Consider the following 26,657-nt stretch of genomic DNA (forward strand, 5'->3'; position numbering starts at 1 on the left):
AAGCTGTACTTCAACCCATTCACGTAGTACACATTTTCAATTGAGTGAAAAGGAGACTTCCCAATTTTTCCAATTCCCAGAATGTATCCCTTTTTGCCATTTCCAAAGGATACACTCCCACCTTGCAGGGCTTTGAGTGAAAGGAAATCATTTGTGCTTCCAGTCATGTGCTTTGAGAAACCACTAACTATGTACCCTTGTTGGATGCTCCCTTTCACTGCTCCTTGCACAAGGAAATCAAGGGTTAGACTTAGGAACCCAAACAAGTTTGGATCCCTTGTAGTGAGGAAAAGGTCAAATTAAACTTCTTTTTATCCAAGCAGGCAGTATATAATTTTTAACGGAGGGACCAGGTTCCTTAGCAGTAGTTACTTTCTTAGCAAAAACTTTATTTTTCTGTTGAGACTGAACCCTAGCCTTGCAGTTTTCTTTAAGGTGCCCATTGTTAACACAGTGAATACAAAGCCAATTATCGGGTATAATAACATACTTGCTATGAGGGTTGTAAGAAGTCTTTTCCCTTTGAAACCCAATTCCCTGCCTGTTTCCCTCATTGTTTATGTACATGGCAGTGATAGCATCAGAGGACCAGGTCCATTTGAGTGATTTTTCAAGATCACTCTTGACTCTTCCTAGTTCTTCCTGAAGTTGTTTGTTCTTTTCAAGTTCAATACACAGTCTAGACTTCACTGTCTTCATATCATCTTCAAGCCTAAGATGTGGTTCATTAGCAACTTCCTTACCTTTGTGAAGAGTCTCATGCCTACCCCCTCTTTTCAGTTCCTTAATTGTGTCATTCAGATCAACTACTACTGCTAGTAGGTCATCTCTCTCAAGCTTAGTGTTAGCGACTCTTTTGGTCAAGACATCTTTTTCTTTTTCAACACTCTCAATAGTTTCCTACAAATAAACCACCACTACTACTAGATCATCTCTCTCAAGTTCTAAGTTAGTAGCTTTTTCAATTAAAACTTCTTTCTCTTTCTTAGCACACTCAATAATCTCTTTCAAATCTACCACAACGACTACTAGGTCATCTCTAGATTGTTCTGCTTCTCCTAATTCCACAATTAGAGCATTTTTATCATTTATAAGACTGTGGTATGCATCTATTAAAACATTTGCCAAAGACATGTGTTTTTTTGAAAAATAAGATTTCAGATTTCTCTGAACATCCAGAAAATTTACCTCATCATCATCGTCGTCATCTTTATCACCATCAGACTGAGCCATCAAGGCAAAAATAAAGTCATACTCAGTTGCCTCACTTTCTACTGCCATCATTGAACTGTCACCATGATCATTATCTTTTTCAGATTCACTGGAGGAGTCTCTCCATGCAGCAAGAGCTTGTTTTACAACATTGTCAGCGACATTCTTTCTATTAAGGCATTTATCAGGAACCGGGTTCCTCTTGGCTGCTTTGTCAAAATTGTTTTACTGATCTTGCTTTAGGAGAGGGCAATCCTTGATGAAGTGTCCTGGCTTGACACATTTATGACAGAGGTCATAATGTTTTGGCTTGCTAGAACTTCCCTTTTTGGAATGCCTCTATTCCTGCAAACCATCTTCTGGAATCTTTTTGTCAAATAAGCCATATCACCATCCCCACCACTTGAATCATTATTGTCTATCTTGAGAACCAAGTTCTTCTCTTTTTTGGGCTCTCTTCTCTCATTGTCCTTATTCTTCTTCTTCTTCTTCTTATTCTTCTTCTTCTTCTTCTTCTTCTTCTTCTTCTTCTTCATTCCATAAATTTTTAGATTACCAATGAGTTCATCAATGGTTAGCTTCTGTAAATCCTTTGCCTCTGTGATGGCATTTACCTTGCTTTCCCAGGAACCAGGTAATACACTAAGTATTTTCCTGACATGTTTGTTTCTGGAAATGATTTCTCCCAATGAGTGAAGCTCATTGATGATAGAGGTGAAGCGAGTGTGCATGTCCTGAATGGACTCATCGTCCTTCATCCTAAACAGCTCATACTCAATGGTTAGCATATCAATATTCAACTGTTTGACTTGAGTAGTCCCTACGTGTGCTGTTTGGAGAGCCTCCCAGATCTCCTTGGCAGATTGGCAGGCAGAAATTCGGTTATATTCGTCTGGTCCAATACCACAGATAAGGATCTTTTTGGCTCGGAAGTTCTTCTCTATAACCTTTCTGTCAGCATCGTTGTGTTCTTTCCTAGTCTTAGGAACTGAAACTTCTAGTTCTCCAATGGTCTTCATAGGAACAAAAGGACCATCGCAGATGACATCCCAAAGTTTTGAGTCTTCAGCCATAATAAAGTCATGCATCCTTGTCTTCCACCATCCATAGTATTGTCCATTAAATCATGGTGGTCTGTAGGTTGATTGACCTTCTTTAAAATTTTGTGGAGCAGCCATGAGGATCCTTTCTAGGTGCTAGCCTGATAGAAAAAACCCGCTTTGATACCAATTGATAGAATTCGAGGGTCCACCAAACTTTATAGAGAACCAGGTTCTCTATAAGTTCCCACAGATATAAGTTCGCACAAAAACCACGCACACTGCAGTAGGTAAATGACAAGAGGAATTTTACGTGGAAAATTCCCTGCTCAACGGGATTAAAAAACATGACCTACCCTTGTACGATTTCAACTTCACTATGAGCAACTTTCAGATTACACCTATGTAACCTAGGAATTAACCTCTTAATCCCTTACTAACTTGTAACAACTCTATTATAAGCTACTTTGTAATAACTCTATTACAAAGACTTAATCTCTCACTAACTTGTAACAACTCTAATACAAGCCACTTTGTAATGACTCTATTACAAAGACTTCCAACTCGACTAAACTAGCCAAGACACAAACACAAGGGTTTATGATCTACAAAAGTTTCCCACACAATGCTTCTAACTAAGAGAAGTAGGAATTACAAGTAAAGAACTTTAAGAAAGGTGCAACACAACTAAGGACATGTAATGACTCAATGCTGGAAATTGGTCCTTCGTTATGCTGCTCTTTGTTCTTGACGCCTTGAAGGTCACTTGCAGTTTGGAAATACCCTTGAGTGATAGCTTGATTGATTTTGAAGTATGCAAATGTTGTTTTGCCTTTCCTTCATGTTAATATTGCATAAGTGACCTCACTTGAATGATGTAAGCATGTTTGATACAAAGGCATTCCCCATAAAGTTGACTACTCCATTGTTTACATTGTTGCGTGATTGCAGAGGAACAGTTGCAGTCACTTTACAGCTGTGGGGAGTTGACTGGTACTGTCAGCAAGGGAACTGATGTCGATCTGTTCCCCCTGTTGTTTTTTGGACTCTGAATAATTGAACCATGTCCCCGAACTAAGACTTGTTGTTCTTTAAGTACTTGAGGATATGTATCAGGTTCCTTATATGGTTCTTGTCATTAAGTTTATTTAGATCATCAAAGCATAACAAGGTACATATAACCTATCACCAAGTCATTAAATGCGCGTCGGTCAATAGTCGACCACTGCAAATTTTGAACCGTCATTGTGAAATCTATAAATAGCCCCTTCCTTTATCATTTTAAACATTTACTTTTAATTCTTCTCATTCTATCCTTCACAGTTCTTCGTCTTCTCCAAAATTATCTATTTCCAGGTTCTGAACATTTCTTTGCTTGTTCTTCACCAAACACCAAAATATTTCAATTTCCCGTCTTCTTTGTTCTTTGAAAATTTAGACAGCCAAGATATCTAAAACCATTCCTCAAAAATAGGCTGCTTCCTCATCTCGGCCTGCCGGTGACAAACCGGTGGTGGAGCCACTTCTTGAAGAACTCTTTCCCGGGGGATGTGTTATTCATTCTGATTTTAAAGTTGAAAAACCCTCTTCGGTTGCCGGTCGATGCGAGCCGGTATCGAGATATATATGCTCGATACCAGTAAGTCTCCTTGATGTGGTGAAGAAAGATTGTAATTAGGTAGATAAAGAGGTCATGATAACGACACCGGAAGAATCGATCAATACCCACGTGGAAGGATATCTGAGTGTTTACACTTACCCTTTCACGATGGGTACCCTCGAGCCAGTCATCATCAAATTTTGCAGGAAATACGAGGTGACCCTCGGCCAAATTCATCCTTCTTTCTCGAGGATCATGATATTAATCTGTTTCTTTGTGAGCAAAATCGATGGGCTTCCCTTCGCCCTCGACCACCTTATAAGATTGTATAGTCCTCAACTTTACCGAGGCGGCATGATAAAGCTTCAACGTCGTTCTACCAAAGTGTTCACGTCGAGCATAGATGAGGATAAGGATTGGGGTTGGATGGGCCGGTTTGTTCGAGTGAAGACCTCGGACCTAATCCTGGCTTAGAGTATGCCATTTCTCGAGAAATGGAATATGAACTGTGAGCGTGATGTCGTTTTTAGTTTTTGTTGTTTTTACTTCTTCATGTTTTCTTATCAGTGTTTTTTTTACACAGCCGTTACTTGGATGCCGGGTGCGGTTCCCCATCTCAAGAACTAGTTTAAAAAATTGGTCTCGACATCAACATTTGCCGAGCGATCATGGCGTAATTTGTCGAAGGGTCGATGGGAATCTCGTACTTATGGTAAGCTTTCATCTTGGTCTACCGATTCATTTGTCGTTCGAGGTGACATATTTATTCGAAGTATGAGTTTACTTATCTTCTCCCTTCGCAGGTCTCGGAAAAGATGCGGTCATGAGGCCCCCGTCTGGTGGTGAGGAAGTTTTACCGCCTATATCAAAGCCATTGAAGGAAAGTAAGATAAAAAGGACTTCGGTTTCCGAGGGTCAAAAACCTAAGAAGAAGGCAGCCCATAAGCCCAAGGGAACCATAATTCCTACGTCTAAGGTATGAAGAAGAAGATAACTCTAGAATGGTGGCCCCTGCTCGGGCTGACACCGATATTTGTAAAGCTTTAGGACCCATGGGGACTGATTCTACTTCACCCATGTCCTACAAAGTCGAGGAGAAGACTTTGAACCGAGTTCCCGAGCAAAGGGAGACGGAGGATATTTTACCTCGGAGTAACTAATCCGTCGAAGAGGCGGTTGATGATGGTGCAGGAACCGAGTTTGAGGTTCCCCGAGATGGAGGCGGTGCCTCGAAAGACATAATCGGGGCAATAGAGATCGGCAATTCCCCTTCTTTTCCTTTATTTTCACAGTCTATGATACATGACGCCCAAGATGTTGAGGTTTATCATGGGGATGGAGCCCATGGAGAGGAAGATCCTTTCCATAGTTATTTTGTTGGAGTAAAATATGCTACTAGTCCAAGCAATTTGGAGGCTTCGAAGAAGAGCTCGGGCAAGGCGGGGATTCCTCATATATTCAACGAAGCTGAGCAGGCCCTGAATCGCGTAAGTTTGATTTCTCTTTGTCACATTTCATACTTATATTTTTCTTCTTTTGTATAACTCTCTTTTATTTTTTGTAGGCTTTTCCGCTCTATCACGAGGCATTTTTCCGATCCCGAGGGGAGCTAAGCCGGTTCGAAGCCGAAATTCAAGGGCTTACTGAGGAGAGGGATACCTTCAAGCTTCTCAGTGAGCAGAGGGAAGGAGAAGCAAAAGGACTTCGAGCCGAGCTAGAAGCAACTCGGAAAGAACAAACCAATTTGTCTGAGCAGCTAAAAAGAGTCTTTGAAGTTAATGACACTGATTTGGGTGTGAAGGCTAACAGTTCGGTCTTGCAGGTTCAGCAAAAGCTCGATATGATTGGGCAGCTTCGTGCCTAGGTGGATGTAGTGAAAGCGGGGGCCGAGGATTAGAAAACAAACATGGACTGCCTTGCTTCTGAAAAGGAGGCTGCCCGGGCTCAACTGGCCTCGGTCAAGGCCCAACTCCGAAGCTCGAAAGAGAGAGCCTTGGTGAAAGCCAAGAATATCGAGGAGTTCTAGTCTCGGTTGGGCTCAGTGACTTCTGATCGAGAGAGGCTGGTCTCAGAACTGGCAGCGGCCAAATCGGATGCCGAAATAACCATGGCTAATGCTGATGCAATGGTGCCTGTTTACTGGTCCGATGCTGAAGCCGCTTAGGTTTGAGCAAAATAGATTGTCGAGGCTGCTCAAGCTCGAGAAAATTAGGTTGCCGAGCATGCTAAATGCCAATCTCGGAGGGAGACTCTAGAGTAGATCCATGCTCGTTGTTATACCCCATGTTTTCGTACGTGAAAGTACGCCATAAGTAAATTGATGGAAGCTCGGAAATGAAATGTTACATCCCATATTTTTGTACGTTAAAGTTTCGTCGTAAGTTAGTCGATGCAAGCTCGGGAATGAGATTATTTTTGAGATTATTAGTGTCATGTTATTTCAAGCAAGTGATAAGTAAATTCGTGAAGGTGAAAAGGGTAAGCGAATCGAAGAAAATGAGTTTCGGCGAAGTTTGACATTTTGAGATAAAATACGGTCCAAGCTATAATACCCCATATTTATGGACTAGTGTCATACAAGGTACCACATGACTATGATAGTAAGGTGTATGAGGTATGCTAAAAGTAAGTAGTATTTTAAGTAATTTAGGATAATTCTCATTATGTGAACAATTGATTAATTATTGTTTTTTAGTGGGAGATTAACTAATTAATTAAGTATAATTTGGATAAGACTAAGTGCTCCTAGCGTGACAGCATGTGTGAATCTTTAATCAAGCCTAAGGTGACTAACTATGTTATGAGGCTAGGTGGCACCTTTAGAGGGACTCTTGGATAAAGCCATAAAAGACTCAAATTCACAAAGGAATGGAAAAGGGCAACGTTCAGCTTCAACAAAAGCCATGAAAGACTTCTCAAATTCAACAAAGTCATATGAGATTATGATAAAATTCACAAAAGAGAGGTTGATATATCTTTAACATCTTGGTAACATCTCTAATTCACTTCAGCAAATTCAAACAAAAATTTGCATCTTAGCATCCTTAGTAACGTGACTTTCTTGAAACAAAATTCAAACAAGATCTCTTAGCATCTTAGCAACGTGAGATGTTGCAATTTTAAGGGAGTACGGTGTAATCTTTATCAAGAATATCATACTAATTTTCCCTTACTCCGATCTTCCTGTCACGTGTGTTTTCGCAAAATATGGGTGTTAGAGGGGTTATCAAGAGAATCGACTCAGGTATGTAAAGGCTATCCCTTCTTTCTTTTCGGCATGATCCAAATGATACAAACGAAAGGAGCAAAATACGCAACTTTCATAAATGACTCTATTCATAAAAATACTAGGGGTGTCTATATTCTTGATTCCCCATGTGAATTATTATTATATCCTCTGTTCATGGGTCTCAGAAAAATATGTATTTGATAAAGTTTGTCTGAAAGGCATATTGATTTTATGATATTCTGAGAAATCTTATTAACGTATTTCTTATGCATTTCATGCATTTATACATGTACATTGACCCATGACCAGATGGCGTTATATACGCGTATATTATATGTATATGGGATATGGAAAAAGGTTATGGCGTTATATACGCACCACTACCTGATCAGCTGGTATACGTTGATGATTTGCCCACAGTGGCCGAGATGATATGATGGGATACCCTCAGAGGCTTGATGATGTTATGTACGCATATACCTATGCATTGTATGACATTTATACGCATATGCATGGCATTGTAAATATTATTGATTCACAGAGTTATTCAGATTTACATGTGGAGTCTTTACTCCATGTTTCTCATGTCTATTATTTACTGATTTTCATTCCTTACATACTCGGTACATTATTTGTACTGACGTCCCTTTTGCCTGGGGACGCTGCGTTTCATGCCCGCAGGTCTCGATAGATAGGTCGAGAGTCCTTCAAGTTGGCTATCATCTCAACGGAAGGTGTTGGTGCGCTCTATTTGCTCCCGAGTTGCTATTTGGTCAGTATGATTAAGATATGTATTGATTGGTATGGCAGGGCTCTTCCCCGACCTTTATGACAATTATGTATTCTTAGAGGCTTGTAGAGAGATGTCATGCATATGAAAGATTGTATGGACTTATCGGCCTATGTTTAGTGTACGAGTAATCATTTCGGTCTTATAGGTCGTATATCTTAAGTATAAGTTGGTATTACATGTTTTATTCTAGTTATCTTATAGCAGCCTTTCCATCTCATTTTCCTATGATAGTATGATATGAAAAGATACGTCGCGGCCCATCGGTTTGGGTCGTGACACCCGTGGCTTCGATCTTTCAGCTGAGATCGAGAATGCAAAAGAGCTCAAAGCCGAAGCCAGAGTGTTGGCCTTTCCCGATGATGATGATATCGGGAGTATGAGCGGTTCTAAGAGCAAAGGAGGCCTCGGAGGTGAAGATGCTGCTCCTGGAGAGGACTAAGTCATTTTAGTATTTTTCTTCTTTCTTTTAAGACCGTTTTGGTGTTTTGTAGAAAATCTTGATTGGGCCATGGTGCCCTTGTAAATGATTTCTGGTATATATAAAACTTTCTTTCTTTTATGGCTTTTGAATATTTTGCCTTTCTTGTTAATTTATACAAAGGACAAAAAGTGCCTTGGCACGGGATAATTACTTGAAGGTCCGAGTGAATGTTCAAACTCGACCTTTTCTTATAGGTAGTCCCCGAGTGAATGCTCGAACTCGAACTGAGATAGATTTTAGACTTCGACGAATAGAGTTCAAGCGAAATGATTTGCTCGAATTCTAGCTAAGGTAGCCTTTAGGCTTTTCGGTCAAGTGAGAGTGATTTCTCGAACTAAGGTAGCCCTTTAGGCTTTACGGTTGAGTGAGAGTGTTTTCTCGAACTCGAATTAAGACAACTCTTAGGCTTTATGGTCGAGTGAGTGTTTGTTCAAACTCGAATTAATGTAACCCTGAGGCTTTTTAGTCGAGTGAGTGTTTACTCAAACTCATATTAAGGTAGCCCTTTAGGCTTTATGGTCGAGTGAGTGTGATTTCTCGGACTCAAATTAAGGTAGCCCTTAGGCTTTTCAGTCGAGTGAGTGTTTTCTCAAACTCGAATTAGGGTAGCCCTTTAGGCTTTATGGTCGAGTGAGTGTTTGCTCGTACTCGAATTAATGTAGCCCTTAGGCTTTATAGTTAAGTGAGTGTTTGCTCGAACTCAAATTATTGTAGCCCCTAGGCTTTATGGTTGAGTGAGTTTTTGCTCGAACTTGAATTAATGTAGCCCTTAGGCTTTATAGTTGAGTGAGTGTTTGCTCGAACTCGAATTAAGGTAGCCCTTTAGGCTTTTCAGTCAAGTGAGTGTTTGCTTGAACTCGAATTAGGATAGCCCTTTAGGCTTTATAGTAGAGTGAGTATTTCCTCGAACTCGAATTATTGTAGCCCTTAGGCTTTATGGTCGAGTGAGTGTTTGCTCGAACTCGAATTATTGTAGCCCTTAGGCTTTATGGTTGAGTGAGTTTTTGCTCGAACTCGAATTAATGTATCCCTTAGGCTTTATAGTTGAGTGAGTGTTTGCTCGAACTCGAGTTAAGGTAGCCCTTTAGGCTTTTCAGTCGAGTGAGTGTTTTCTTGAACTAGAATTAGGATAGCCCTTTAGGCTTTATAGTAGAGAGAGTGTTTCCTCGAACTCGAATTATTGTAGCCCTTAGGCTTTATGGTCGAGTGAGTGTTTGCTCGAACTCGAATTAAGGTAGCCCTTGGGCTTTTATGGTCGTGTGAGTGTTTGCTTGAATCGATTTAATGTAGCCCTTAGGTTTTATGGTTGAGTGAGTGTTTGCTCGAACTCGAATTAAGGTTAGGCTTTATGGTCAAGTGAGTGTTTGCTCGAACTCGATTTAATGTAGCCCTTAGGCTTTATGGTCGAGTGAGTGTTTGCTCGAACTCGATTTAATGTAGCCCTTAAGCTTTATGGAGCTCGATCTCGTTGATTTGTCGGTTGGCAATCCCCAATTTATGGGGTAATTATTCAAACTTCGATATTTCTTTTTATAAGTCATTATACATGCGCTCATGTTTTGTGCCAGGGCTCGAGCAATCTACGGGGGCATGGTTCGTTTGACCATTTGGCCCTTACAAATTTTTCCTATCGAGATCCTGTTGCCATGAAGTAATTTCCTTGTATCGAACTTGATACATCCGTGGGTAATGCCCCCCAGTATTCAAGGTTGATTGTAAAGAGGCCTCAGATACTGTTGAATTGTTCTAAGTCATCACAATCAATAGTTGCCTCATTAAAAACCTCACCGAAAAACCCATTTGGGACAAAACCGATCTAAGGGAAAAAGTGTGCAACACATGCTTTCAGACCTAAAGGCTTCGAGTTGAATAATCCATCCATGTTTCTGCTCGAACACCTACAAGGGTTAATTTCGAAATACAAATGAACACGGGAGGGTCATACCTTAGCAGTAGTATCGTTTTAGGTGTGACACATCCTAATTGCTCGGTAGTTATTTGCCGTTTATCACACCTAGCTTGTAGGATTCTTTTCCAACGATTTCGAGAACCTGATATGGTCCTTCCCAGTTCGGACCTAGTTTCCCTTCATTCGAATTTCGGGTGTTGATGGTGACTTTTCTTAGAACCAAGTCCCCGACTTTAAAATGTCAAAGATTGGTTCTTCGATTGTAGTATCTTTCGATCCGTTGTTTTTGGGCGGCCAATCGGACGAGAGCGGCCTCTCATTTTTTGTCAAATAATTCTAGGCTCGTGTTCATGATTTCGTTATTCGACTCCTTTGTTTTATATCGAAACATGATGCTAGGTTCTCCGACCTCTACTGGGATCAGAGCTTCGGCGCCATAGACCAATGAGAATGGCATTGCTTCGGTACTGGATTTTGATGCTATGTGATATGCCCATAGGACCTCGGGTAGTATTTCTCTCCATTTTCATTTGGCTTCGGTCAATCTCTTCTTAAGATTTTGGATGATGGTTTTGTTGGTCGATTTAGCTTGTCCGTTCCCGCTGTGATGATATGGTGTTGATAGGATCCTTTTGATCTTATGATCCTCGAGAAATTTAGTTACTTTGCTGCCAATGAATTATTTTCCATTATCACATACAATCTCGGTTGGCATCCATAATCGACATATGATGTGGTCCCAAATGAAGTCTATCACTTATTTTTCTCTGACTTCCTCGAAAGCCTATGTTTCAACCCATTTAGAGAAATAATCAGTGATAAACAAAATAAACTGAGCTTTACCTGGGGCCGATGGAAGGGGGATGACGATGTCCATCCCCCATTTCATGAAAGGCCATGAAGATAGGACCGAGTGGAGTAGCTCCCCGGATTGATGAATCATGGGCGCATGTCTTTGGCATTTGTCACATTTTCGAACAAACGCTTTCGCATCTTTGCCCATATCGGTCCAATAATACCCTGCTCTGATCGTTTTATGGACCAGCGAATCGGCACCGGAATGGTTTCCACAAGTGCCCTCGTGAATTTCTCGTAGTATGTAATCGGTACCTCCTGGTCCCAAACATATTGCCAATGGTCCATCGAACGTCCTTCTAAACAGTGTTTCGTCTTCGGATAGGGTGAACTATGCTGCCTTTGTGCGCAAAGCCCTTGATTCCTTTGGATCTGATGGAAGCTTCCCATTCTTGAAGTACTCTATATATTCGTTCCTCCAATCCCAGGTTAGACTTGTGGAATTTATCTCGGCGTGACCTTCTTCGATCACCGATTTTATGAGTTGTACGACAGTCCCCGAGTGGAGTTCAACATCTTCGACTGATGAACCTAAGTTTGCAAGTGCATCAGCCTCGTTGTTCTGTTCTTGAGGTACATGTTGCAAAGTCTATTATTTAAACTGATGTAGAGTCACCTGTAATTTATCCAGTACCTCTGCATTTGATTTTCTCGAACTTCGAAAGTCCCGTTAGCTTGGTTTACCACGAGGAGGGAATCACACTTAGCCTCTACGACCTCAGCTCCTAAGCTTCTAGCTAGTTCGAGACCTACAATCATGGCCTCATTGTTAGTTAATTTTGTAGTTCTGATAGACTGTCTAACTACATTACCTATGGGTGATTTTAGTACAATGCCTAATTCGGACCCCTTCACATTTGAGGCACCATCAGTGAAAAGAGTCCAGACTCCCGAAGAGGTACTCGACTTTATCAGTAGCTCTTTCTCAACCTCAAGTACGAGGGCCGGTGAAAAGTCAGCCATGAAGTCCACCAAGATTTGAGATTTGATAGCGGTTCGGGGTTAATACTCGATATTGTACCCACCGACTTCTATGGCCCATTTCGCCAATCGACCCAAAAGCTCGGGTTTGTACAAAATATTTTGAAGAGGATAAGTTGGTACAACATGTATCGGATGACATTGGAAATATGGTTTTAGCTTCCTAGAGGTGCTTATTAAAACAAGCGCTAATTTTACTAAGTGCGGATCTCTAGTTTCGGCCTCACCTAAAGTCCGACTGACATAATAAACAGGGAATTGCGTACCTCGTTCTTCTCAAACCAGAACTCCACTTACCGCTATCTCTGATACAGCTAAGTACAGGTAAAGCTGCTCGTCCACTTTTGGGGTATGAACCAGCGGAGGGCTCGATAAATACCGCTTCAGTTCTTCCAAAGCCTACTGGCATTTCGGATTCCATGTAAAGTTGTTTTTCTTCTTAAGTAGTGAGAAACATCGGTGGATTCTATCTGATGATCTCGAAATGAATCGTCCCAGGGCGGTTATCCTCCCCGTTAACCTTTGCACGACCTTTACATTATCGACTACCGTGATGTCCTCGATAGCTTTGATTTTGCCGGGGTTGATCTCAATTTCTCGATTGGACACCATGAAACCAAGAAATTTGCTTGAGCCAACCCCGAATGCACATTTTTCGGGGTTTAGCTTCATATTGTACTACTTTAGTACGTCAAAAGTTTCCTATAAATCCTTTAAATGGTCCTCTGCGTGCAGGGACTTAACTAACATGTCATCAATATAAACTTCCATTGATTTACCTATCTGTTCTTCGAACATTTTATTTACTAGGCATTGGTAAGTAGCCCCTACATTTTTTAGACCGAATAGCATTACATTATAATAGTAGGTACCGTACTTAGTGATGAACGAGGTCTTTTTCTGATCCTCCGGGTTCATCTATATCTGGTTGTACCCGGAGTAGGCATCGAGAAAATTGAGAATCTCGTGGCCGGCTGTGGCATCGATCATACAATCGATTCTAGGTAAAGGAAAGGAATCCTTAGGGCATGCTTTGTTCAGGTCTTTATAATCTATACACATTCTAAGTTTGTTTCCCATTTTAGGGGCCACCACCATATTTGCCAGCCATTCAAGATATTTTACTTCTCGGATGGATCCTATTTTAAGAAGTTTGGTTACCTCGTCCTTGATGAAGGCATGTTTGACCTCGGACTGGGGCCTTCTTTTTTTCTTTGCCGGATGGAATTTCGGATCAAAGCTCAGTCTATGAGTGGTTATTTCCGGTGGGATTCCTGTCATGTCAAGATGGGACCAAGTGAAATAGTTCATGTTAGCTGTAATAAATTGAATAAGCTTTTCCCTGAGCTCGGGATCCAACCCCGTGCCGAGGTATACCTTTTGCTCGGGAAGATGCTCAATTAGCGTGATTTGCTCTAGTTCTTTGACTGTTGATTGGGTAGTGTCGGAATCATCGAGGACCATGAAGGATCGAGGAATCCCATAATCATCATCTTTGTCAGTCTCCTATTTTTCTAGTTGGGTCGAGGCTGATGTTTGTGATTGCTATTTGGTGTCCCATTTTTCCTTCGAATCTGATCCCTTTGTTGATGATAATGATGATATCGGAATCACTTCGTCGACGGCAAACATTTCTTTTGCGGTCGGTTGCTCCCCGTAGACCATTTTGATTCCTTCCGATGTTGGGAATTTCAGAACCTGGTGAAAGGTCGAGGGCACTACTTTCATGTTGTGGATCCATGGCCTCCCGAATAGGGCGTTATATCTCCTATCACCCTCGATCACGTGGAACTTCATTTCTTAGATGGTCCCGACCACATTTACTGGCAAGATTATCTCGCCCTTAGTAGTTTCATATGCCATATTAAATCCGTTCAGTACCAGGGTAGCGGGTACGACCTGGTCCTGTAGACCGAGTTGCTCTACGACCCTTGATTGAATGATGTTGGCCGAACTACCTGGATCAATTAACATAAGTTTAACTTGAGTTTTAATCATAAGTACAGATATTACCAGTGCATCATTATGGGGTTGCATTATTCCTTCTGCGTCTTCGTCACTAAAGGACAAGGTTCCTTTAGGTGTGTAATCCTGAGTCTGAGATCACTTTTCTCTTGCAATAGATATCTTACGGCGTTTAAGCACCGGTCCCTGGGGGACGTCGATCCCTCTGATGATCATGTGGATGATGTGTTTTGGCTCTTCTTGTTCGTTTTGTCTATTGAAATTTCTATTTTTTGAAATGGTTTTTGGCCGGTCACTTAAAAATTCTTGAAGGTGCCCTTCATTGAATAAATGGGCTACCTCCTCTCTCAACTGCCTGCAGTCTTTGGTTCTGTGGCCATGGGTGCCATGATATTTGCACATTTGATTGGGATTCCTCTGGGCTGGATCGGACTGCAGAGGTCGAGGCCACTTAGTATCATTAATTCGTCTGATAGCCTACACGATGACGGATGCATCGATGTTGAAGTTATATTATGATAACCGTGGTGCTTCCTTAGGTCCGATATGCTTGTCGAGCCCATTCTTGTTCATCAGCTCCTGAGACCCTTTCCTTCGATCACTTCTCCTTTCGCCTCGTACGTAGTTGCGTGTAGGTTCGCTACCCCTACGATCTCCGTTATATGGCCGATATGGGTCCCTGTTCAACCTTGATTCTTGATCGACGTCCCTTTTAATAGCGGACCCAAAACCCAATTGGTCATCTTTAACTCTACTCTTCGATTGATATCGATTGTGCATATCGGCCCAGGTAATAGCCGGGAACTCGACCAAATTTTTCTTCAACTGTCATGAAGCCATCGAGCTTCATTCATTCAGTCCTTGAGTGAAAGCTTGTACAGCCCAATCGTCTGTGACCGGTGGTAGATCCATTCGTTCCATTTGGAAACGAGATACGAACTCTCTTAGCATCTCGTTATCTTTTTGCTTTACCTTGAAAAGGTCTGACTTCCTGGTCTCGACCTTTATGGCTCCGGCGTGTGCTTTTACGAAAGAATCTGCAAACATAGCAAAGAATCGATAGAGTTAGGCGGTAAATTATGATACCATATCATTGCCCCATTTGACAGGGTTTCCCCGAACTTCTTCAATAGAACGGATTCATTCTCGTCATCTTCTAGATCGTTCCCATTAATGGCACATGTGTAAGAGGTGACATGTTCGTTAAGGTCGGTCGTTCTATTATATTTAGGAATTTCAGGCATGCAAAACTTCTTGGGGATCGGTTTAGGAGCCGCGCTCAGGGGGAAAGGCTTTTGTATGAATTTTTTGGAATCCAAGCCCTTCAATACCGGTGGTGCCCCCGAGATCTGATCAACCCTGGAGTTATAAGTTTCTACTTTTTTGTCATTTTCTTCAATCCTCTTTTATCCTGACTCAATTCATTTTGTCAGTTATTCTAACATCTTAATAATTTTGGGATTAGTTCCCGATTCTTGTTCATTTGATCTTACTACAGCTGTCCCCGTTTCGTGGGTGATTTCTCGTGATGGACCGGGCTTGGCCCTGCTCGGTGCCTGGGTTTGGCTCTGCAACTGAGCTATTGCTAATTGTTGAGCTTGTAACATTTCGAAAATCATACATAGTCTGATCCCGTCCTCTAGGGTATTTCGAACTGCAGATCGAGTTCTACCATGAATGTTATTTTCGGGGTCAGAACATTGGTTCACCTCGATGGCCACATGTGAATTAACATCGATTGAATCTGCGGCCCGAGTTCGAACAGGATCGACGAGTGGTCTTTTATCCCCGGTGGTCAGGTTGTTATTCTCATCTTGAAGGCCAACTTCGTTGTCAATAGGTAGGGCCATTGATTGGGAGTTCGCTGTTTTTAAGCTGAAATCAAAGACACGTCCAAGAGCAAGTGTAAAATGATATGTTTTGTAGATATTCGTACCAAATAACCACTATTATCTTCAGCCTCACGGTGGGCGCCAAACTGTTTACCCGAAAAACGGATAGAGTTGAATTTATACGTAGTTCTAAGAATACGTAGTATAACTTAGTACAAATTGGAAAAATAAGTAGAAATATATCGAATATTGATTGTAAAAAAGGAATGAAGTACAAACCCAAATTGAGAATGAAAAAGATGAACCAATTTCCAAAGCCCAAAAGAAGGATAATGTTAACTATATATGTGTAAATCTCAATAACTTCTTAAATGTGAGAGTGTATTGATGTCTAAATCCCCCCCCCCCCTTACAAATGGCAACCACTCTAATATAATGGAGGAATCCTACTTTGGATATAATTAAAAATATATAGTGGAGATCCCATGATAGATTAATCAATTATTTTTTCCTTGATTTTTGCCGAGATTTTCTCCCTTAGTGCGGCTATAACGGCTTTGTTGTCCTTTGACTCAAGATCGATCGGTCTCTAAGTCTCGAGCTCGATGTTGACTCGAGCTTTGGTTTTCGTGCTCGATTTTGACAATGGTTTCGGTATTTGATCGGTCTCTAGGTCTCTGGGTCTCAACCTCATCTGGGCTCGATGTCAATCTCGGCTGATCCCAACCTTGGTCGGTTTCTAGGGCTCAAACTCAACAGCCCAACTTCACGTCATAGTTTGATATCTTAGTGACGAACCTCGGTCCATCATGCCCCAAACTCAATCAGTCACACGAGGGCAAACTCGGTTTTGACCGTATACAATATATCAAATCTTTAAACAATTCCAGTGATTTAAGTTAAAGCTAAACTCCAGGATCGATGCTATTTTCTTGGGTTCTATTTGCTCTCGTTACTAGGCTTTGATTATGGTGGATTATTTTTGTACTACTCTTTATCCGTGCATTTGTTAATGGCTAATTCCTTTGAATATGGTTGTATACGATCGAAATCGGGCATGTCAGATTTCGTAGGCACGAGGAGCTGCCTCGAGGGTAAGCTCATGATAGACCAGGCTCGAGCTCAATGGAAGAGTATGAAGTATGAAGATCGAAGTGCTCGCTAAAGATCGAGACCGAGCATGACCGACTGAAGATCTCGGCGGAAATCCCGGAATAGATCGAATCAAGTGGTTATTAACGCCAATCATGGGATCTGTTTCCGTCATTAGAATTGTACCTTATTTAGGATTCCTCTACTATATAAAGAGGTACCATATTTATTTGTAAGGGGCATTGATTCACTGATAAATATATACAAAAATATTGCTCTCTATTTTACTATCCATTACTGTTCATCATTGTTTATCTTCCGCTCTTTACTGTTCTTCTTACCCAACCTCGAGACCATCTCGAATCGAGGTCGAAAGCGCTGCTAGAACATTGGTTTGATTTATTTTACTATTTAGATTATTTATTCAATTCCTTGTTTGTCAATTAGTATTGGATAAAATCACGTATCCTTAAAACCACTAAATAAGTTTAATTGTTACTCGAATTTTAGGGTAAACAGTTTGGCGCCCACCATGGGGTTAAGGATAATAGTGATTGTTCAGTACTGATTCTGGTAAAACACACTATTTTACGCTTGTTCTTGTTGAGTGCCTTTGCTTTCAGGTTAAAATATGTCAAACTCACAAAACGCATCCACACACGGTAACAATGGCCTCAGATTCCATGATGAAAATGAAAATGTGATCGCTCCAGGAATCGAGGTGCCACAGGCTAATCTCGGGGCAGCACTGGATGCCAACCCAGTCGATGTCAGTTCACACGTTGCTCTAAATGCGGACCTAGGCGTAGATCTCGATGGGAGTGTTTGTAGAGAAGGCCGATCTAGTGGCCAAGGAACATAGGGTAGAGGAGATGAAGGAGTCAGTATCCAATTGATCCGAATAGGGTCGAGCCAGAAATTACTTGTCGTACCGAGCCAGTACCGAAAAGGTCAAATGGTAACGAATCAGAGACTAATCCTGCGGTAGTGAAAATGCTTGAGGAGCTCACCAAAAGAATTGAATAAGGGGAGAAGAGAATCGAAGCCAATGATAAAAAAAATGGAAACATACAACTCTCGAGTTGATCAGAAACCAGGGGCACCGCCAATCTTGAGAGGGATGGATACGAAGAAGTTTGTACAAAAGCCGTTTCCTCCAACTGCGGCTCCAAAGCCTATTCCAAAGAAGTTTCGTGTACCAGACATACCCAAATACAATAGGACTACTGATCCTAACGAGAATGTTACTTCATATACATGCGCCATCAAGGGTAATGATTTAGAGGATGATGAAATCGAATCCGCGCTGTTGAAAAAATTCGGAGAGACCCTTTCGAAGGAAGCAATGATTTGGTATCACAACCTGCCACAAAATTCCATCGATTCATTTGTCATGTTAGCAGATTCTTTCATAAAGGCAAATGGCGGAGCCATAAAGGTCGCAACGAGGAAATCAGACCTTTTCAAGGTAAGACAAAGGGATAATAAAATGCTAAGGCAGTTCGTGTCCCGATTTTAAATGGAACGCATGGAGTTTCCACCGGTCACAGATGATTGGGCCATTCAAGCTTTCACCCAAGGGTTGAATGAACGGAGTTCGATAGCATCATAGCAGTTGAAAAAAAATTTGATCGAGTATCCAGCTATAACTTGGGCAGATGTACACAATCTATATCAGTCGAAGATCAGGGTCGAGGACGACCAATTAGGAGCCACTTCCGGTTCAGTATATCCAAACAGGTCGACAGTTAAAAACCAGAGGGACGTCAACAGGGAGCCAAGGTAGAATAGGGACCAATATCAACCATATACCGCAGATCGAAGGAACAATGGTTCAGGACGCAATTCTGTCTGGAACGATCGAAGAAGTGATCGACGACAGAATTCTCGGGAACTTATGAGCCAAAGTGGTTTCGACAATTATGTCGATCCCACAGAGGCACCTCGATTATCGAAATATAACCTTATCATCGATGCATCGGGCATTGTTTCAGCAATCGGAAGGATCAGCGATACTAGGTGGCCTAAACCCATACAAACCGATCCTTCCCAAATAAAACCAAATTTGATGTGAAAGTATCATGGCACGCATGTTCACAAGACCGAGGATTGCAAGCAATTAAGGGAGGAGGTAGCCTGTCTATTCAATGAGGGTCACCTTCGGGAGTTCCTCAGTGATCGAGCCAAGAATCATTTCAGAGAAAGGGACGTAAACAGAAAACATGAACAGGAGGAACCCCAACATGTTATTCATATGATCGTCGGTAGGGTCGACATCCCACATGAACCCATATTCAAACGAACTAAGGTGTCAATCACTAGGGAAAAACTAACCCGAGATTATGTGCCCAAAGGCACTTTATCATTCAGCAACAAAGAAACAGAAGGCATTTCTCAGCCCCACAACGATGCTCTGGTAATTTCTATCTTATTAAATAAAGTTCAAGTTAAGCGTGTTTTAGTGGATCCAGATAGCTCGACAAATATCATCTGATCGAGGGTCGTGGAGCAGCTCGGCCTACAAAGTCAAATCATACCCGCAGCTCGAGTCTTAAACGACTTCAATATGGACAGTGAAATAACTGAAGGGGAGATTATTCTACCAGTGAACATGGCTGGAACCATTCAAGATATCAAGTTCCACGTAATCGAGGACGACATGAGGTACAATGCCCTGCTCAGAAGGCCTTGGATCCACAATATGAGGGCAGTCCCTACGACTCTCCACCAAATGATGAAATTCCCGACGTCGGACGGTATAAAAACAATATACGGGGAGCAGCATACTACAAAGGAAATGTTTGCGGTCGATGAGGTGACCCCGATATCGACACTATCAACCTTGGAAAGGTTGAGCATCAAAGATAAACATGAAGTCAAATAGCAATCACAGCCACCAGCCTCGACCTAATCAGGGAAGCGGGAGACAGAAAAAGAAGAGGAGGATTTTCTGACCCCTCGAACTTTTGTTATTCCCAAAGATACTGACGCTACCAAATCAACGATCGAAGAGCTGGAACAGGTTATATTGATCGAGTAACTGCCTGAGCGAAAGGTATACCTGGGAACGGGATTAACCCCTGAACTCAGGAAAACACTTATCCAATTTCTTGTTGATAACATAGATTGTTTTGCTTGGTCCCATTTAGACATGACAGGGATTCTACCAGAGGTAACGACATATCGGCTAAGCCTGGACCCTAGATTCAAACCGGTGAAGAAAAAGAGAAGACCCCAGTCCGAAGTAAAGCACGCATTCATAAAGGACGAGGTAACTAAATTTCTCAAAATAGGATCCATTCGGGAGGTGAAATATCCCGAATGGTTAGCCAAAGTAGTTGTAGTCCCTAAAAAAGGGGACAAACTTAGAATGTGTGTATATTATAAGGATTTAAACAAGGCGTGCCAAAAAGATTTTTTTCCACTGCCTAACATCGATCGCATGATCGATGCCACGAGCGGCCACAAGATCCTTACTTTTCTCGATGCCTATTCTGGGTACAATCAAATCCAAATGAACTCGGAAGACCAAGAAAAGACTTCATTTATCACCAAGTGTGAAACATATTGTTATAGTATAATGCCCTTCAGGCTAAACAATGCAGGAGCTACTTACCAACGCCTAGTGAATAAAATATTCGAAGAACAAATAGGTAAATCAATGAAAGTTTATATTGATGGCATGCTAGTTAAGTCCCTGTGCGTAGAGGACCATTTGGCTCATTTACAGGAAATGTTCGAGATTTTAAGGAAATACAACATGAAACTCAACCCCGAGAAATGTGCTTTCGGGGTTGGTTCGGGTACGTTCCTTGGCTTCATGGTATCAAATCGGGGGATCGAGATCAACCCCGATAAAATCAAGGCCATCGAAGACATCGCCGTCGTGGATAGTGTAAAGGCCGTACATAGGCTAACTAGATGGATAACTGCCTTAGGCCGATTCATTTCGAGGTCATCGGATCGAAGCCAAAGATTTTTCTCTTTACTCAAAAAGAAAAGCGATTTTGCATGGACCCCGGAATGCCAACATGCATTAGAAGAGTTGAAGCGATACCTATCGAGCCCGCCACTGCTTCACACTCCAAAGGAAGATGAGAAACTTTACTTGTACTTTCCAGTATTAGAAATCCCGGTAAGTAGTGTCTTAGTTCGGGAAGAGCAAGGCACGCAAAATCCCGTTTATTATGTAAGTCGAACCTTAGGAGAAGTAGAAACTAGATATCCACACTTAGAAAAATTGGCACTTGCACTGATAAGTGCCTCTAGAAAGTTAAGACCATACTTTCAATGTCACCCTATATGTGTATTAACCACTTACCCACTTCGTAATATTTTGCACAAACCCGAACTGTCGGGCCGATTGGCCAAATGGGTCGTGGAACTCAGTGGATACGATATCGAATATCAACCTCGGACGGCCATCAAGTCTCAAATTTTAGCAGACTTCGTGGCCGATTTCACGCCAACCCTCGTATCCGAAGTTGAAAAGGAACTCTTGTTAAAATTGGGTACGTCATCAGGGGTATGGACCCTTTTCACAGACGGTGCTTCAAATGTGAAGGGGTCCGGACTAGGCATCGTTTTGAAGCCGCCCACAGGTAGCACTATTAGGCAATCTATCAAAACTTCTAGGTTGACTAACAATGAGGCCGAGTACGAGACCATGATTGCAGGTCTCGAGCTAGCTAAAATCCTGGGGGCAGAAGTCATTGAAGCCAAGTGTGACTCTTTACTGGTGGTGAACCAAGTAAATAAAACCTTCGAAGTTCGAGAGGATAGAATGCAAAGGTATTTGGACAATCTGTAGGTAACTTTGCACCGTTTCAAGGAATAGACATTACAGCATGTACCTCGAGAACAAAATAGTGAGGACGATGCACTTGCAAACTTGGGGTCGTCGGTCGAGGAAGATGAGATCAGCTCGGAGACTATCGTTCAACTCTTGAGATTCGTGATCGAGGAAGGCCATGCCGAGGTAAACTCTACAAGCTTAATCTGGGATTGGAGGAATAAATATATTGAATTCTTGATGAATTAAAAGCTCTCATCGGACCCTAAAGAGTCGAGGACCTTACGAACCAAAGCTGCTCGATTCACATTGACTGAAGATGGAACATTATACACAAGAACATTCGATGGACCATTGGCATTGTGCTTAGGGCTAGGAGGCATCGATTATGTTTTACGATGGACCATTGGAACTTGTGGGAACCACTCCGGCGCCGAATCACTGATTCACAAAATCATTAGAGCAGGAGACTACTGGGATAACATGGAAAAAGATACTAATGAGTTTGTTTGAAAATGTGATAAATGTCAAAGGTTTGCTTCGATGATCCATCAGCCTGGAGAACAACTTCATTCAGTCCTATCTTCATGACCATTCATAAAATGGGAGATGGATATCGTCGGCCCCCTTCCATCGGCGCCAGGTAAAGCTAAGTTCATTTTATTTATGACTGACTATTTCTCTAAATGGGTTGAAGCACAGGCGTTCGATAAAGTGAGAGAAAAAGAGGTTATAGACTTCATCTGGGATCACATCGTGTGTCAATTTGGGATACCCGCAGAAATAGTATGCGACAATGGTAAGCAATTTATCGGTAGTAAAGTGACGAAATTTCTCGAAAACCATAAAATAAAAAGGATATTGTCAACACCATATCACCCTAGTGGGAACGGACAGGCCGAATCGACGATCAAGACTATCATCCAAAACCTGAAGAAAAGGTTGAACGAAGCTAAAGCGAAATGGAGAGAAATTCTTCCCGAAGTCCTTTAGGCATATCGAACAATATCGAAGTCCAGTACAGGGGCAACTCCGTTTTCCTTAGCATATGTCTCTGAAGCCTTAATTCCAGTCAAAGTCAGAGAACCCAACGCAAGGTTTCGACATGCATCGGAGGAATCGAACCGCGAGTCTATGAATACTAGCCTCGAATTATTAGATGAAAAACGAGAAGCGGCACTTGTTTGAATGGCTGCAAAAAAGCAATGAATCGAAAGGTACTACAATAGAAGAACCAACCTTCGCCACTTCAGGGTCGGGAAATTAGTCCTAAGGAAGGTCACCATCAACACTCGAGATCCTAATGAAGGGAATCTCGGCCCGAATTGGGAAGGACCCTATCAAGTCCTCGATATAGTCAGAAAAAGGTCTTATAAACTCGGAACGATGGACGGCGAACCATTACCAAAAAACTGGAACATATCACTTCTCAAACGATATTATTGTTAAGGTATGACTTTCTCCCTTCTTTCGTTTATATATATTCGGCGCTAACTCATTGCAGGAGTTCGACCAAAGACATCAAGAACTCAGGTTTTAAAGTACGTGTTGCACTCTTTTTCCCTTAGATCGATTTTTATCCCAACTGGGTTGTCCCGGCGAGGTTTTTAATGAGGCAACAACTATGTGCTACCTGAGGACAATTCAATAGTATCCAAGGATTCTTTGCAATCAACCTCGAATACTGGAGGGCATCACCCTCGGATGTTGTATTCTCAAGAATAGTACTTCACGTCAAAGGGCCTCGATAGGGAAGCTTTGTAATGGACCAAACAGTCAAGTGAACCGTGTCCATATAAATTAGTCGAGCCCCGATGGCAAAACATGTGCGCATGTATAAACTATTCAAAGAAGCATTCTCTCTTCATTTAAACATTTTGTGTCTCGAAGAAAATTATCTACTATACAAACCTCATGCTTATGATATTGCGAGAAACGGCTCAAGAGCCAAAGTGCAAATATATACTCAGGGACTACCATCGATGATAGGCATATTCGAGTTATCTAAACACAAATGCATAAGACCTAAAGAGGCACCCCTCGATCTATAGGCCAAGGCCATCATTCTCGGGGACTGATATTTCAAACAAGTTCGAAATGTTAGTGGGAAATAAGCCCAAGAGGCGTACCCGAAGGATACCACCAAACTAAAGGCTACGGCCAAACTAAAGGCTAGAGCCTAAATAACGCGGCTCGAAGACGTCTGAATTCCGCAATAACGATAAGCCTTCAAATTCTCTGAAAAATCAGTTAAAAAGGGCTACCCTCGGCAAATAATCAAAAGGGCTTCGATAAAATCAGCCCTCGAAAAACCTTAAGAGGTATCAAATTATCTTTAGCACAAACGTGCTAAGGCACAAAAAGCAAAAGGGTTTCAACCGACATTGAACCCTCCAAAAACCCAATGGGTAATAAGCCGAAAGGTGGAAATAATAGACGTCTTTTAGAGGCCATATGGGCCTAACCTAAAAGAGCCTACGGGCCAATACATTTAGAGTTCGAGACTTTGTTCTCACTCAACTCGGAACTAAGGGTTCCACTATTCTGAGTTCAAATAAAGTTGATTTGAACTTAGTTGAAGGATCTTCCATAAAACCTTAAGGGGTATGTTACTGTAAGTTCGAAAATTACCCATTATTTGATAAAAACCCTAAGGGCTTATTCTATTCTAAGTTCGAAACATACTCGAACTCAGTTATAAAAATAGTACAGTCATGGCATCGATCTAGCCATCCAAAATCACGAATATATTATTGAGCTCGGGGACTCAATAATATTGAGCTAGGCAAAAGCACAAAACACATTTGAACATAAAATTAAGAAGACATTCAAAAGAAGTTTTTGTATTATATATTGATAGAAAAGGTTATGTATAAGAGACCGATCAAGGTCTTACAAAAAGAGAAACTAAGTCCTAACTACGGCCGGTTTCGACCTCTTCTTCGGGAGCAACTTCTCATTCAGGCCCTTCATCGGATCCACCTCGACTGCCTTCTTCATCATCGTCTTCGTCGTCAAAGGAGGCAAGCTGCCTGGCTTCAGCCTCAAGCACCTTGGCTGGGGATATCTCCTCGGAGAGGTCAAAACCTCGAGTATGGATTTTCTCAAGGGTTTCCCTCCGATATTCACACTTTGTCGAGTCAATGATCCATTGCTCTCGGTCAGAAGCCTCCCTTAGCTACATTTAGGCAGCCTCGGCATCGGCCCGGTACATGGCAATGGACTTGTCCGCCATGACTTTTGTCTTCTCGATCTCTGCCTTGGCCTTAGCAAGACCGGTTTCAAGCTACTCAATCTTCTTGTCTTGGGACAAACTTTTCTCTTTGACGCCTCGAATTTGAACCTCGACCGATGACAATTTGGTCGAGGAAGTTTCTTTTTTCGCAGCCAGGCGGTCCATATTCTCCTTCCACCGATCACAATCGGCTTTTACCTGCTCGACTTCTCCCCGAAGTAGCTCGATCCTTTCAACCTTTTGTTGCAGCTGAGATAATGAAGCATTAGCCTCCACAGTTGGGTCGAGCCCGTACTTTATCAAAAGGATGCCCACCTACTTATCTAACTCGGCTTCTTCCTCATGAGACTTGGCCAAATCCGCTTGAAGGTCCTTTATAGTTTCGTTTTTTTGTCCACAAAGAAGCTTCAGAGCGTTCCTCTCCTCCGAGACCTTTTGGAGCTCGGTTTCACACTGGCTAAGGTCAGCTCAAAACTTGGCGAAGGCCTATACAAAAAAGGAAAATACAAGTCAGATTTAGAGAAAAAAGAGTAAAAAAAAAAAAGTGCAGTAAACTAATTCTTACCTGAGATAAGAGACGTTGGGCCTCTTCTAAAAGAATAAAGGCGTCACCAATATCAGAGGCATCATCGACTCCAGCAAAGCAATCCCGAAAGGGATCCCCTACACTAGAGCCTCCGCCTATATCAAGGGGTCTTCAACTCTCGAGCTTCCCTTAGTGCCTCCTCAGAAAAGGTCGGAAGAGAAGGCAAGTGACCTGCTGTCATGGTCCTGAGCAAGACGCTTGGGACGCTCTGATCGATCTTCGGGGTCTCACAGCCGGCCTCGTGTGGTGTAATTGCAGATGGCAGAGAAACGGTCTCGACCTCTGGTAATTCGAGATCCTCACCCGATTTCTTTTTGGAAGTCTCCTCGACACGAGGCTTGATTTTAGCAGCCGCTGTCGGCTCAGAAGGTTTGGTGACCTCGAGGGCTTTCCTAGGTCGGACTGTCAGTGCCGAAGCATTTTCCTCTTCTTCTTCTTCTTCTTCTCTCAATTTTTGGACCGAGTCCATCGTGAGAGCGAATACTTTCCTCCTCACCCTTCGAGGTTTGGGCTTGGGGTCCTCGGACTGCGAGGCAGTTTTCCGCTTATTGTCTTCCCCCGGCTTCGGAACCGGGGACTTGGTTTCTTCCTCGCCACTTGAAGGCCTCAAAATGGCATCCTTAGTCAGGCCTGCATACAAGAAAATTAGTGACGAATGGAGTATAAAAAGTGTTTCAGAACATGAAAAAGGAGATCCTTACCATGGTTCTTGGCCTCCCATCTGCCCTTTGCCAAATCACACCATGCGCGTTCGTCATATGTGGAAGTTGAGGCTAACTTTCGAGACTAATCTTTGAGGTTAGGTACTGCTTAAGGCATCTAAGGAACAACTGCATGCCGAAAGGGGATGTCAGGCAAAGTCGAAGAAGATACGAAGAACAAAGTTTAAAAGATCACTTACGGTTGAAGTTCCACTCTTTAGGGAACGACATCTTCTCTTCCGATATAATGTCGCAGGTCCTCACCTATATAAAATAGCTCATCCAACCCCGATCCTTGTCCTCATCGATGCTCGAGATCAAGGTCTTCGTTGCCCGGCGTTGGATCCTGATTAG

Source organism: Nicotiana tabacum, chromosome 17 (assembly GCF_000715075.1).
Source record: "Nicotiana tabacum cultivar K326 chromosome 17, ASM71507v2, whole genome shotgun sequence".
Taxonomy (NCBI): Eukaryota; Viridiplantae; Streptophyta; class Magnoliopsida; order Solanales; family Solanaceae; genus Nicotiana; species Nicotiana tabacum.